The sequence below is a fragment of the Crocuta crocuta genome, unplaced genomic scaffold, assembly GCF_008692635.1.
Source record: "Crocuta crocuta isolate KB4526 unplaced genomic scaffold, BGI_CrCroc_1.0 scaffold377, whole genome shotgun sequence".
Classification (NCBI taxonomy): Eukaryota; Metazoa; Chordata; class Mammalia; order Carnivora; family Hyaenidae; genus Crocuta; species Crocuta crocuta.
In genome coordinates, this window is record NW_027528209.1 from 3,145,150 (window position 1) to 3,159,281 (window position 14,132).

Below are 14,132 nucleotides of genomic sequence, written 5' to 3' on the forward strand. Positions count from 1 at the left end.
TGGCCTCTGCAAGGACAGGAGAGTGGGGTTGGTCGCGTTACAAAACCACAGCTTTCACACAAACTCTGTGTTTACTTAACAGAAAACGAAGACGAAACTCTGCAATTATGTAGCTCCTCCGGACCAAGGAGTCATCCAAACTGGGTAATTCAACTCTCAGACAGGAACCCGCTCACTGTGGGAAGAGGCGAGGATGTTCACTGCACAATTCAGAGGAAAACATTCACTCTCGCACGCACACAACTCGGAGTGAAATCTAATAGGCGCATAACATACTTGTTGAGATTCTTTTGGTTAAACTGTATTTAAGGAGAGCACATCGGTGGACAATTTTGAAAAATAACACTAGAGTACACTGTCAATTCTCACAACACTTAACAGTGATATTGCAAGTAAATACGCTTCTCTTTTCAGAAAGAATATGACCTGTGAGGATTATGCCTTGGGCACTCATTTTTCTGTTGATCTGTTTCTTTTGAAAAACGTCAGTCGCTTTTCAAATGAATGTCTTGTTAGTTTCCCTTTCCCTCCAAACGGGAGTAGAAATTTCAGAGCTTAACAAGTAAAGTTAAAAAAAAAAATCCTCAAACTTTGGATCAGGCATCATGAACCATCATATAAGCTTTGGGGAGGAGAACTCCTGAATTGGTTAGAGCCATTAAATCATGGAATTACAGAAGTGGAATCACATAATTAGAGGTTTTTATTTTTCAGATGAGGAAACTAGACCTCAGATGACTCTCCAAAGCTCGCAAATTTGGGAAGTCACTCAGATGAGCCTATTCTTTCTACTATCCTCTGTTCTTGCTGTGCTATTCACTAGATTGAAGGTTTTTTGTTTTGTTTTTTTTCAATTATTTCTGGTGGGGTGTCTCCCCCCACCCCCAGATGAAACAAACACCAGTATTCCACTTTACTATTTAAAAATACATGAGAGGGGAGCCTGGGTGGCTCAGTCGGTTAAGCGTCTTACTCTTGATTTTGGCTCACGTCACGTTCTCACAGATCGTGAGTTCAAGCCTTGCATCAGGCTCTGCGTTGACAACACAGAGACTGCTTAGGATTCTCCCTCTTCCTCTGTCTTGATCCCTCCCCAGCTATCATGTTTGCTTGTGCACACATTCTCTCGCTCTCTCAAACAAATAAACTTAAAAAAAAATATATGGGAAACAAAAGAATTATAAGCAAGGGCTTGAAGAGATATTTGTAGGCCTATGTTCATGGCAGCTCTGTTCACAAGACTCCAAGCTGAAAGTGTCCATAGATGGGTAAGGGATAAAAAATGTGGTATATAGCTGTGATGGAATATTATTCAGCCTTAAAAAGGAAGAAAATCCTAACACAAGCTATGGCAGGGATGAACTTTGAGGCCATTATGTTAGATGAAATAAACCAGGCACCAAAGGATGAAGGTTGTATGATTCAACGCACACGAGGTTCTGAAAGGAACAGATTCCCAGAGACAGAAAGTAAGATGGTATTCCAAGGATGGGGGAGGGAGAGAGAATGGGGAATTACTCATTAATGGGTACTAAGTTACAGTGGGGGAAGATGGAAGAGTCCTGGAGGTGGATAGTGGTGATGGTTACAAATCAACGTGAATGTATTAAGGCTACTGAATTGTACACTTAGAAACGGTTAAGATGCTGGGGGCGCTTGGGTGGCTCAATCAGTTGAGCGGCCAACTCTTGATTTCAGCTCAGGTCATGATCTCAGTGTTGTGGGATGGAGCCTTGTTTTGGGCTCCACTCTGAGTATGGAGCCTGCTTAAGTTTCTCTCTCTCTCTCTCTCTCTCTCTCTTTCCCTCTGTCCTCTCCCCACGCTCACTCTCGCTCTCTCTCAAAAAAATACAAAAGGTTACGATGGTAAATTTTACATTGTGCATGGTTCGCCACAATTGAAAATAATTTAAATAAAAACTAAAAAAAACTGCACAGAGAAAAGTAGTTATCTTTGCTCTGTGTGAAAAGATGGACCAGGCTCTTATGATTATGCCATTGTTTCATTAAGAAACTATGCTTGACACGTCCTTTCACATATTGTCTTCACTAAAGGCATACTTTTAGTGTCTCAAATTTACCTGTAAATAAAATGTGGATATGCGCTTGATCCGCATAAGTAGTTTACATGGTAGATTTATCAAATCTATTTGATACAGGGGGAAAGATTAGGAGTACCTTTATGCCAGTGGATGGATGGCACAGAAGTTGAAGTACAGAAGGCACTGGAATCTTCTCTCCAGAGCTCTGTGAAAGTGCTCTCATGACCATGTGTGCGTTTTGGATGAACATGTTCAGCACTCTTTTGAACAAAGGTTCAAGGAAGAACCTAGTATAACCTGGGTGGTTCCGCTCGCAAATCAATAGTTAGAAATTCTACCAAGAAAGCTTGTGGCATAGTTCTGATTCTCACATCGATGCTCTCCTGATAAGAGAACATCCATTTTAGGGGCACCAAGGTGGCTCAGTTGGTTCAGGATCTGACTTTGGATTTTGGTCAGGTCTTGATCCCACGGTTGTGGGATTAAGCCCCACAGAGGACTCCGAGCGGAATGTGGAGCCAGTTTAAGATTCTCCCTTTCTCTCTCTTTCTCTCTCTTTCTCTTTCTTTCTCCCTCTGCCCCTGTCCCCTGCTTGTGCTCTCTGTCTCTAAAATACAAACAAAAAAGAAAAGAGAAGAAAAGAAAAGAAAATGATCCATCATTCTAGGCTGCTTGCATCTGGCAAAGTATAGCATGATGCCTACAGATTTAAGTATATGACTCTACTCCCTATGGAAAATGAAGGCAGTATACAACTTATACTGTACATTCAAACCATTATGTCCATTTATTTAAGAAATAGTATAATCTTTGTTGAGGCTTACTTTGGGGGTTGTTGTAATCAGCAAATCATCCTTTTTATTTTGAAAGCAGACATATACGAGAACAAAGTATTTCTGCCGTTCTGTTGAATGGCGATGTTCGGATGGTTAACAATTTTAAAAACCATTTTACGAAGCTACCTCTTGAAGTCATCTTTTCACAATATGCTAATACAGGGTTAAGCTCTATTGGTTTTTTTCTCCGCTGTTTAAAACTTATGACATATCTGAAGGGTGAATTTGGCATTAAACCAACATTTGTCTATTGTCAGCTCTGCAGAGTCAATATATCTTAGTCCCAGAAGAGAAGGTTGTGTTCCACTTTGCCTCTACCACCATTAACAAAATTGACAGCAAACCACTAATTCCAGAACTGTTCCCCTGTTATTGATGTGGAAAGCAGAAAGGACTGAGCCTGTCAGATGTCAAGCCAGGTTTCCATTATGGACAAATAAACACCTGCACAGTTTGACTTGTAAAGAAGGGCCCAACTGGTCAGAACATTGTGCATCAGAAAAAAAAAATATGTAAGAAAAATGCAATTATGGCATCTTTTCAGAATCTTTTTTTCCCTTAACACATCAAGGAAAAAACCAAAGTTTATTTTATGTATTTATTTTTTTTGAGAGAGAGAGGGAGAGAGAAAGCAGGGGTTGGGAGCAGAGAGAGAGGGAGAGAGAGAATCCCAAGTAGGCTCGGTGCTGTCAGTGCAAAGCCCTCCATGGGGCATGATCCCATGAACCATGAGATCACGACCTGAGTCGAAATAAAGACTTGGATGCTTGACTGACTGAGCCACTCAGGAGCCCCCAAGGAGAAAATAAACGTTTAAATAAAAACAAGGGTGCTTTAGGGACAAACAGAAAACGAAGAGACGTTTAACCCAGCAAGAATTACATTTTAGTGTTTTTTCATCCTTTGTGAAAAGAAACACAATATCCCTCACAACTGTTACATTGCGAAAGGCGGCTTGAACTGTTTTTAGGTTCCTCTTTGCTGGGTCTGTGGCTACTTCTGTGCAGACAAGAGAGATTCTAGTTCTTTCTCCTAATTCCAAAGTGAGAAAAGCAAGTATCCCAATGGTATGGTCTTCCAGATGGGGTTTGAGGACTATTACTGGTGGACTCAAACACAGATGTTTCTCTGAAAGGCTTTCAGAATTTCTCCCTTTTGATCCTCCTTTACTTCGGAGTGCCAGGAGGTAACTGGCTATGGAAGTTGTACACCCAGTCTCAGTTCCCCAACTTCCTTCCAAACAGAACTCTAATTTTGTTTGGGGAAAAAAATTGCCCAGCTGAAAAACTTTCTCATCTTTCTTTCTTCTTCTTCATGTTTTTTTTTCTTTAATGTTTTATTTATTTCTGAAAGAGAGAGAGAGAGAGAGAGGCAGCATGAGCAGAGGAGGGTCAGAGAGAGAGGGAGACACAGAATCCAAAGCACGCTACAGGCTCTGAGCTAGCTGTCAGCACAGAGCCCGACATGGGGCTCGAACCCACGAACTGTGAGATCATGACTTGAGTGAGCTGAAGTAGGACGCTTAACTGACTGAGCCACCCAGGTGCCCCTTCTTCTTCATCTTCTACCTCCTCACCATCAATCTCTCCACCCTCCCCCACTCAAACCCCACCACACACACACTCTGTAACCAGAGGTGGCTGTGGAATTGGCATCATTCGGGTCACTGATGTGGAAGTGGAAATTGCTGAGTACAGCTTCCAGGCAAACCCTTTGTAAAGGAAATTAACCTAGGGGTGCCTGGGTGGCTCAGTTAGGCATCCGACTTTGGCTCAGGTCATGATCTCACGGTTCATGAGTTCGAGCCCCACATCGGGTGGGCTCTGTGCTGATAGCTCAGAGTCTTGAGTCTATGTTGGATTCTGTGATTCCCTCTCTCTTCGCCTCCTCTGCTCGCACTCTGTGTCTCTCTCAAAAGTGAATAAACATTAAGTAAGTTTAAAAAAAAAAAAAAGAAGAAGAAAGGAAAGTGACCTAGCAGGTGAAAAAGAACATGGAGTCGGAGCGGAGTAGCCATGCTAGCACCCTGAGTGCATGCTGAGCAGAAATACAAAACACAAACACAAAAAAGCCTGGAGTATCAGCTCTGAATGACTCCTCTCTAGACTCGTGGTTACATTAAAATCATAAAAACCGTCATCATCATCCCCCAAATTTGTTTCAGCTTCTTCTTTTCAGCTTCCCATTACTTATAGACAAGTTTCCTCCCTAGTCGCAGGACTATTTTAGAGAGGAATATTCAAAAGCAAAATACACCAGAGTCTGTAATGAATGGCATTTCCCTAGGCTAACTTGCTTAATTATGAGGATGTTTAGTTAATATACAAATTATGAAGCTTGAAATAATTGGCTCTGATCAGCATCCTCATTATTATCATTAAAGAGATTTTTATTCAGAACTCATTTGCATTGGGAAGCTCGTTCAGCTATTTACCTGGTGAANCAGGCTTCAGGACAGTCATAGGAAGGGTAGAGTCTTAGAGATGAGTAGCTTTCTTGGAGGTGTCACAGCATGAGGATGCTATTTCTGTGAAAGTTGTTACAAACGATCTTTAACAAAGACTAGTTATTGTGAGATTTGATACGATGTAATGTCTTTATATATTAAAGCAAAGTCAGGCTTGTCATATCATTATATGGTTTGTAACAATGTCATTCTCTTCTTGATTCCTAGATGCTTTCTTGAGTGGGACAGAAAATGAGTTGCACTGATCAAGCTGGGAATTTCTTCTCACTCTGGGCATGCCCACGGGTGTTTCACAGTGTGAATACTGTCTCTTCTGTTTTTGAAAGAGGGCAGGGAAAGCTGAGGACTGCTTCATACACAAAGAACAAAACTCCCTAACGCGTACCTTCAGCAGTAGAACCTTGGCAGCAGACGGGGAACTCTGTTCTACTTATTTTCGGTGGGCACGGTTGGGGGTCGGTTACTAACCCTTCAGGGACAGATCATTATCTCAAGGGCAAGGGCTTGGAGCTTTTTATGTTTACCACAAGTGGCGTGAAAGAAAAAGTTGAGAAACACTGCCGAAGAGCCTTTGTACAATATGTCTCTCTTGGCTTATGTCCAGTCCAAGGACTTGGCAGCGGTGGCCTGAATCTCCACTGAATTGAGAAATTCCAGGAGGCTGCATTCCAGCCCAGTGGGGAGCGAGTGCAGCGACTGTCTTCCTGGCCGTCGGGCATGGCTCCTCTGGTCCCACTGCTGTCCCCTTACCCTTTTGCTGACTAGGGCACATATGTTGAAATCATTCCCCTTAGATTGTGTCAACAACCTTGATCCATCCCTATGCAATGTCAGTACATCTTAGGCACTGTATCAATCTGTATCTCTGGGGCACCTGGGTGGTTCAGTTGGTTGAATATCTGACTGCATTTGGGCTCAGGTCATGATCCCAGAGTCATGGGACCGAGCCCCATGTTGGGCTCTACACGGAGCATGAAGCCTGCTTAAGATTCTCTCCCTCTCTATCTCCCTCTGCCCCTCTCCTCTGCTTCTGCTCTTCCTCTATCTACANAAAAAAAAAGAGCCAAGGGAAAAAAAAATTATTTCCCTCCCATCTGAAATAGCTGGGATTAGCTTCCACTGCAAATACTGGTGAACCCTCAAATAGCAGTGGCTTAAATAGTATAAAAGTTAAATTCTCTTTTAAGTAAGGTAAATCTGAAATAGTGAGGCAAAGACTGACATGGTTCCTTCTAGTTTTCTGCCCCACTTTTCCTCGGAAAGGTCTACGTTTTCATACGCTGTACAGTAGGACGAGGGAAGACCAGAAAGAAGCTTGCTTGCCTTGCAAGGAAACTGTGTGTACATACCAGAGAACATGTGGGCTTTGTATCATTGGCCAGAATGTCCTCACGTGTTTACATCCAACCACAAGAGAGGCTGAAAAATAGAGTCCTATATCCGAGTTCTTGGATACACTCTCATCAAGTCAGGACTCGGTTACCAAATAAAGGGAGAAACTACTGAGAAGCGTTCGCTGTTGCTGATGCCATTTGCAAATAACTCTAATTGCAGGGACAGCTATTTGTAAATGCACTGATTTCGGCATATGGGCTGTAAGCCTTGTCCCATTTAGCACCCGAAGGGCTGTGTCCGTTCCCGAGGGATTTATGGAAGCCAGATGGTGGCCAGTTACCAGCCATAGGGGTTTAAGTTTTCTCTCCTGCTTTTGTTTATCTTGATTCTATAGATGACAGGGCTCTGATTTATCTTTTTTGTTCCCAAGCCCCTTCCCATTTAGTGAAATTGCTTTGGAGACAGGATACACGTCTCCTCCTGTCATGGTGGATACTTGATTATTTCTGAAGACTGTCAATGGGTGCTCTTCAAACGTAGATCCATTTGCAGGGCACATTCTAGGAGCTCGATGGTGACATGTATTAAAAAGCTTTGGTTTCCATATGAAGAAGCAAAATGAAGGCATACCAATAAAAAGTAGTAAAAAGCTTCTAAAGTCTCCTGGTTGAATAAAGAATGCCACCCTAGGGATTGTCAGTGGGAACTACTAGACAGAGGAGACCCTTTTGTTTCTGAGAGCGATGACTCCCACTTGCTGCTCACCCAAACGGTCAGAATTCAAGAGCATCTCCCCTGCCTATCAGTGAGAAGTTATAATAGGCTAAATAATTAGACCATTTCATCCCAGATTTCCTGAGCTCTCCTAAGAGCACATTTTGGTATTTAAAGTATTTATTAGATGTAGTTCTATTCCGAGAAGGGCCAGGATTTCAAGAATAGATTAAGATATGAAGGAGTGATGAGTCTGAGAATAAAGGGAATACATGTACCCATCATGAAAATAAAGAAAAAAATTCTTTTCTGATTCTTTCAACTACTGAGAGAATCGTAATGGTGTAACTTGTGTCTGCTGGACAATTTGGGTAGAATGTGCACTGGGATGGGACTCTAGGAGATTCAGCTATCTTAAAGGATTATGAATCTGGGATGCCTGGGTGGCTCAGCTGGTTGAGCATCCGACTTTGGCTCAGGTCATGATCTCACAGTCTGTGGGTTGGAGCCCTGTGTCGGGCTCTGTGCTGACAGCCCAGAGCCTGAGGCCTGCTGCGGATTCTGTGTCTTCCTCTCGGTCTGCCCTTCCCCCGCTCACATTCTGTCTGTCTGTCTCTTTGAAAAACAGACACTAAAAAAAGGATTATGTGCTTTTTAATTTTATTGTTAAGTCCATGAGACTGAAGGCACCACACTGGTACAAGAATAGAGATGTGTTTTAATATCTGCTTAACAATTCCCATGTGGCTCTCTTCAATTCACCTCAATTCAGTTCACTGCAATAAATCAATGGAATTCAATTTGATTAAACATTATCAGTCCTACAGAGGGGGGTACAAAAAGAGACCATTTTATTTAGGAAGCACACATAAATGCACCTAAGAGGAAAACGTAAGACAGGCTATGTCTTAATGCCAAGATGCTTGCAACAGGACACCATTTTTAATAAGGGAGAGAGAGAATCCCAAGTGGGTTCCACGCTGTCGGCACAGAGCCCGACTAGGGGCTCATTCCCACAAAGTGTGAGATCATGACCAGAGCTGAAATCAAGACTTGATGCTCCACCGACGGAGGCACCCAGGCATCCCAGATCTCATTATGTTTAATCCCTCCTGCTGAATCTACCGTAAATCTCTGTACACAGACCCCAAACTTGTGTGGTGAATTGACTGAAATGTAAGAGAGGTGTTAATAAGATCGGCGTTCTCTTGATGAGTGTCAGCTGGTACCTGGTTCCTGGGTGCGTAATGTCAAGGAGAGGCACTCACAGAGAACCGAGTTAATTTAGGGCTGAATGCTAGTTACAATCTGGCCCGTACCCTTCGTCTGCCACTCGTTAAGATGTGTGCTTCATGAAGCTGGTTACGTTTGTTTCCGAACCTGTTTAAGCAAGTTGTAATTGCTACTGTAATTACAAAATCTAATTAAAATTTACACGAACCAATAAAATATGAAGTTGGAAAGAAACGTGTTAGTTCAGTGAAAACTAAGCTGAGAGGGTTGAAAACAGCAGAGGTAAAGCAGTTGGACAGGTATGGTGGGCACAAGAATAACTTTTGGGGAGAGGAGATCCGAGAAGTCTAGAGGCGATTTGCATTTAGATTGCTTCATCAATGTGTTTAAGTTTCTCCTACAGAAAAGCAGGTGAGGCATTCTGGGTGTAATTTAAGTAAGAAAGCTGGCATAGGGGTGCCCGGGGGGCTTAGGCAGTTGAGGAAAGCGCTCTTGGTTTCGCCTCAGGTCATGATCTCAGGCCTTGTGGGTTCGGGCCCTGCACTGGGCTCTGCATGAACAGCGGAAAGCCTGCTTGGGATTCTGTCTCCCTCTCTCTCTGCCCCTCCCCCACTCACACTGTCTGTCTCAAAAATAAACGTTCAAAAAACAAAAAACAACCAGTGTTGAGGTTCCTGATCTCTGTTCCAAATATTTAATTTACATTTTATTTTTATTGTAAAATATCTTTTATCAGCCCCACATTTTTTTAACTTTAGTTTTTAGAGAGAGGGAAAGAGACAATCCCAGGCAGGCTCTGCAGTATCCACGCGGAGCCCGATATGGCGCTTGAACACACAGACCATGGGGTCATGACCTGGGGCTGAAGTCGGAGGCTTAACTAACTTATCTGATTTAACTGAGCCACCCCGGCGCCCCTACTTCTATATACTTTTTAAAAAATGTTAAGTGAGTATTAAAATGGTTGACATAGCATGTTTTTTTTAAAGTGATTTCCTGTTTTGACTGATATATTGAATAATACTGGTTCAATGAACAGTACCTCCAGAGAATAATGTTAGGTAAAAGCATTATAATTCATTTGTGACAGGGTTTTGTTAATTTTTATCATAAACAATGACATTAAATTTTTTTCCCTATGTTTACTCATTTATTTTCCATTCATTCATTCATTTGCCTGTTACTCAACAAAGACATATGAACAGGGCAAAGCGGTATGGTATGAATTATGTATCGGGTGGCAGATACAAACAAATTACCTAGAGCTTTCTGCTTTAGATGCGGTTAGCATCTTCTAGAGTAGCATTTCCAGCCCTGTCCCTATGGGGGAGTCACCTCTTAAAAGTTCTGAGAAATACTCATGCCTGGGCTCTGCCCCATAGACTCTGATTCAGTTTGTTCAGGGTCGGGTCTGGGCATAGGGCTTTTCAAAGACTCACCGGCGGTTTTAACTTCCAGGGAAGATTGAGAACCGCTGGTCCGGAAAGAAAGGTAAGACAGGTGCAAAGGGAAATGTGGAAAATAGGAACGTTTAGTAAGTAAATGTACTGGTGGGATTGCTATTTTGTGTCGGATCTCACCAGGGGACACCGAGGAAGCCACCGCCAGTACTGCATCGCCTGTGGGGACCTCTGAGAGGCTGGCCATTGTCTTGGTTACTCCAGATCAACATGAATGACCTGGGGTATAAATCCTCACTACAACCGAGTCGCCTCGACTAGAGACTTTATATGCTCTCGTGACCAAAGAGCGTGTGTCCGTGCGAAACAATGATCTTTTACACTTAACACCTGCCTGACAATAGGCACGTCTGAAGGCCTCAGGAGCGGAGGCTTTGCTGCTTCGTGCGAAAACACCTTCACCTCTTCCTGCAACTGAATTTTGTAAGGCAGCTGTTTTTCATTTGATCTTCTCAGGAACAGGCGGGACAATAATCAGGAGATTAATGAGAACAGGTTTCATAGAGCATTTTTATGTAAAGACCTCTTTGCACTGCCTCGCTCTCCCTCTGTATACCTGGGCTATTTCGCATGCTGGAGATGGTTTTTCTGATGCTCTTTTCCTTCTGTTGTCCAACGCCTTGTTCCACTTTCCTCAGCTGGTGGTACCTGTGCTCCCAGATACATCCTACAGCCACACTGTGGTCAGCGTGTGGCTCAGCACACCAAGCTCTCTGCTGTGTCGGGACTTCCTATGTGCTGTTCCCTCTCGGCTTTTCCTCAGGGTGTGAGCTAGTGAGCTCCCTATCTTCACAGGCTTGCACATGAGTGGGGACCGATACAGTGAATAAACCACAGACCTCTGGGCAAGCGAGGAGGGCGTGGAAACTGACTTCAATCGCCAGTGGCCAATGACTTAATCCATCACGACTATGTAATGAAGCCTCCATAAAACCCACCAAATGACAGGTTCAGAGAACGTCTGGGTTGTAAGCGTTGGTGAACACTCCGAGGACACGGAAGCTCCTTGCCCTTTGCCTGTATCTCGCCTTGCGCAGCTTCCTGTGAGCTGCTCTATTTAACTACCCCAAGGAGAGGATCGCTGGATCCTCCGATCTACAATTCTGACAACTTGCACTTGTAACTGAGATCTTGTAGGACTGAGCCCTTACGTCCCGGGCCACGAGGCATTCATCTCCAGGTAGACAGCGTCAAAATCAGAGTGCATTTTAGGACACCCCGCTGGTGTCCGAGAATTGCTTGGTGTGGAGGAAAACCCCGCGAATAGAAATGGTGACCAGAATCATTAGCTATTAGTACAGATACTATGAAAGCTTTCGTTTGTGGTAAATACATATATTTTTTCTTGATGAGAATAAAATAAAACGTTGCTCACAGTGCCACTTCCCGTCACTGCCTCGAAATGTCCCAAGTGTCCCTTATAAATTTTTTATGTGGGCGAGCTATAATATTCGAGATATGAAACTGAGAAGCCCGGCAACTGCTTGCTGATTGGTCTCATATGGTGGGTCTTGCTGGGTGTCTGTGCGCTGCTAGCCTTCATCAGCTCTGTGTTCCTGAGGGCAGTTCAAGTCACAGTGCTGGTGATGTCCCTCCCGCCACCTCTGTGGAGATCTGTGTGGTTCCAGTAAGTGATGCGTATGGTAGCAATTTGCATCATGCTGTGCTACCCGAAACTTCTCTAATGTGCCCTTTTTTCCCAGCAGCTCAGATCTAAAGTCCCGCGGCCCCCACACTTGTTTTATACTCCTCTCTCACTGAAGTCCGATTCCCCAGAGAAAAGGTGCCCTTCCAGTGGAAAATTCCCGAGCGCTGCTCACCCCAGCTCTTTATTTGGAAAGGGGTTTGGGATATCGGTTCATAAACAGCACAAAAATAAAAATAAAAACCACTACGGTTCCCATCCATTATATTCACAAAGGTGAAGGGTACCACTGCCTGACAAGCTGAATATTCATCAAATTATAAGTAAAGGGCAGTGCCAATCAGTTTGGAGCTCAGACCTCTCTCTGTCATTCTCAGTCCTGAAAAATTTTCCAATGGCTTTTATGAAATGGTGCCCTAATGAATTTCGGGCCCAGGAGTTTGCGTGGTTTTCCCTTTTGAAATCTATCCCAGCGTCCCCATTGAAGGACTGAAAGCCTCAGCAAAGTGTTTATTAACAAACTTCCCAGTAACGGTATAAACCATGTGGTCTGACTAAACATGGATGAAGCTACACTCATAAGGGTCCATGTGAAATGAGCCACACGACTTCATGAACTGTATGGCTGTGCTTGGTATGGGCGTGAGAAACAGGGATAGTTATGTTGGTGAAGATGATGACGAATACTGGAGGGATAGTGGTCAGGATTAAAATCAGTAACTGGAGGTGGATGACATTTCAGAAGGTTAAAGACAAGAATTACTGAAAGGAAATACATGACAGTCTCACTGGTGATATTTGCCAAAAACAGAGGGTGCTGCCTTCTAGGTAATGATTTGAGTCCTGCCCACCCCCTCCTGCCCCAGGTCATCAGCATTATCTTCATCGTTATAATTATCACTGAATTTCTCTCAAACTCACACAGAGAATGACTGTAGAGTAGGTGCGTGGGTGCCTCCGATTGCTCTACACCCTGAGTTATTTAGAGCTTGTTAACGGTGTCATCTGATTTTTAATTGGTCAGCTGTCAAAAAACGTGGAAAATACTGAACCATCTCCCCGAGCGAAATTGGGGCTTCTGAGCTTGAGGCGTGCACTACTGGGAAACAGTGGGTCTGGGATGAGTCAAAGGCCTCCCTCAATCCACTTACAGGTCTTCATGTCATCAGGGCGACTCACCTGTCACTGTCCATATCGTGCCCGAGGCAAAGGGTTAGTGCTGCTGATGGTGACATAGCCTACAGCGGTGGCTGCAGCAATTACCTGAGAGTCACATTATATTTGCAGTTTGTTTGGATGGATGGACGGACGGACGGACAGACGGGCAGATGGATGGATGGATGGATCGAAGAGGCTTCAGGTCAATATCAGGTTTTTTGGTCAGACTTGGCAAATAAAGAAATAAACATATGACCACAACTGTTATTAAATTTAAGCTTTTAGAATCTTCAGTCTATGTGCCCTTGAATGTGTCCTTCTGTTTCTCAAGTCCTTCCTCCATGGAATTACTTCGTGGAATTATAGTCCATATAAGCCTTACTTTCCTCTGCACTGTCAGGCTCTATGTGCATCAGGCTTCCTCCAGCACAATCAGGCAGAGGGACAGAGGAGGAAGGAATGACAAAGGGAATCCAGGAAAGCGATTTAAGGATGGTCTTTAAAAAAGGAACTCAGGGGCACCTGGGTGGCTCAGTCGGTTAAGTGCCTGACTCTTGATTTTGGCTCAGGTCATGATCTCCTGGGTTCATGGGATTGAGCCCCTTGTCAGGCTCTGTGCTGACAGATGGGATTCTCTCTCTCCACCGCCACTACTCATGCACTCACGTGTGCGCACTGGCTCTCTCTCTCAAAATAAACATTAAAACAAATGAACTCAAATAATGGGTAAAGGTAAAAGTGTAAAGAAAAAATAGAAAGTATACTGAATTTAAAGAACAGAGGATGACACAGCAAAGCCCCAGAAGATCTTAAAATATGCAGAAAGAAAAGGGGAGCGAAAGCACATCTAAATGCAAGGCATTATACCAGAAGCCCCAGCTACTCTGTTCCTAGTAATCATCCCAAGAGAAGTGATAACATGTCCATACAAATGTTCATAGCAGCATCGTTCGTCATAGCCCAAGCCCAGAAATAACTGAAATAATCATCAACTGAAAAATGGGTAAACAAAATGTTGTATGTTCATAGAACAGAATATTATACTCAAAGGTAAAATGGAAAAAGTATTGATCTAAACAATAATAAGATGAATCTTGAAAATAAAACATGCTAAGCGAAAAGTTAGTCACATATTGTATTTGTTGTATTTTGTACATATTATGTTCATATGAAATGTCCAGAATATCCAAATCCATGGAGATAGAAGATAGGTTGGTAGATCAGAGCTGGGGTAGAGAGGGA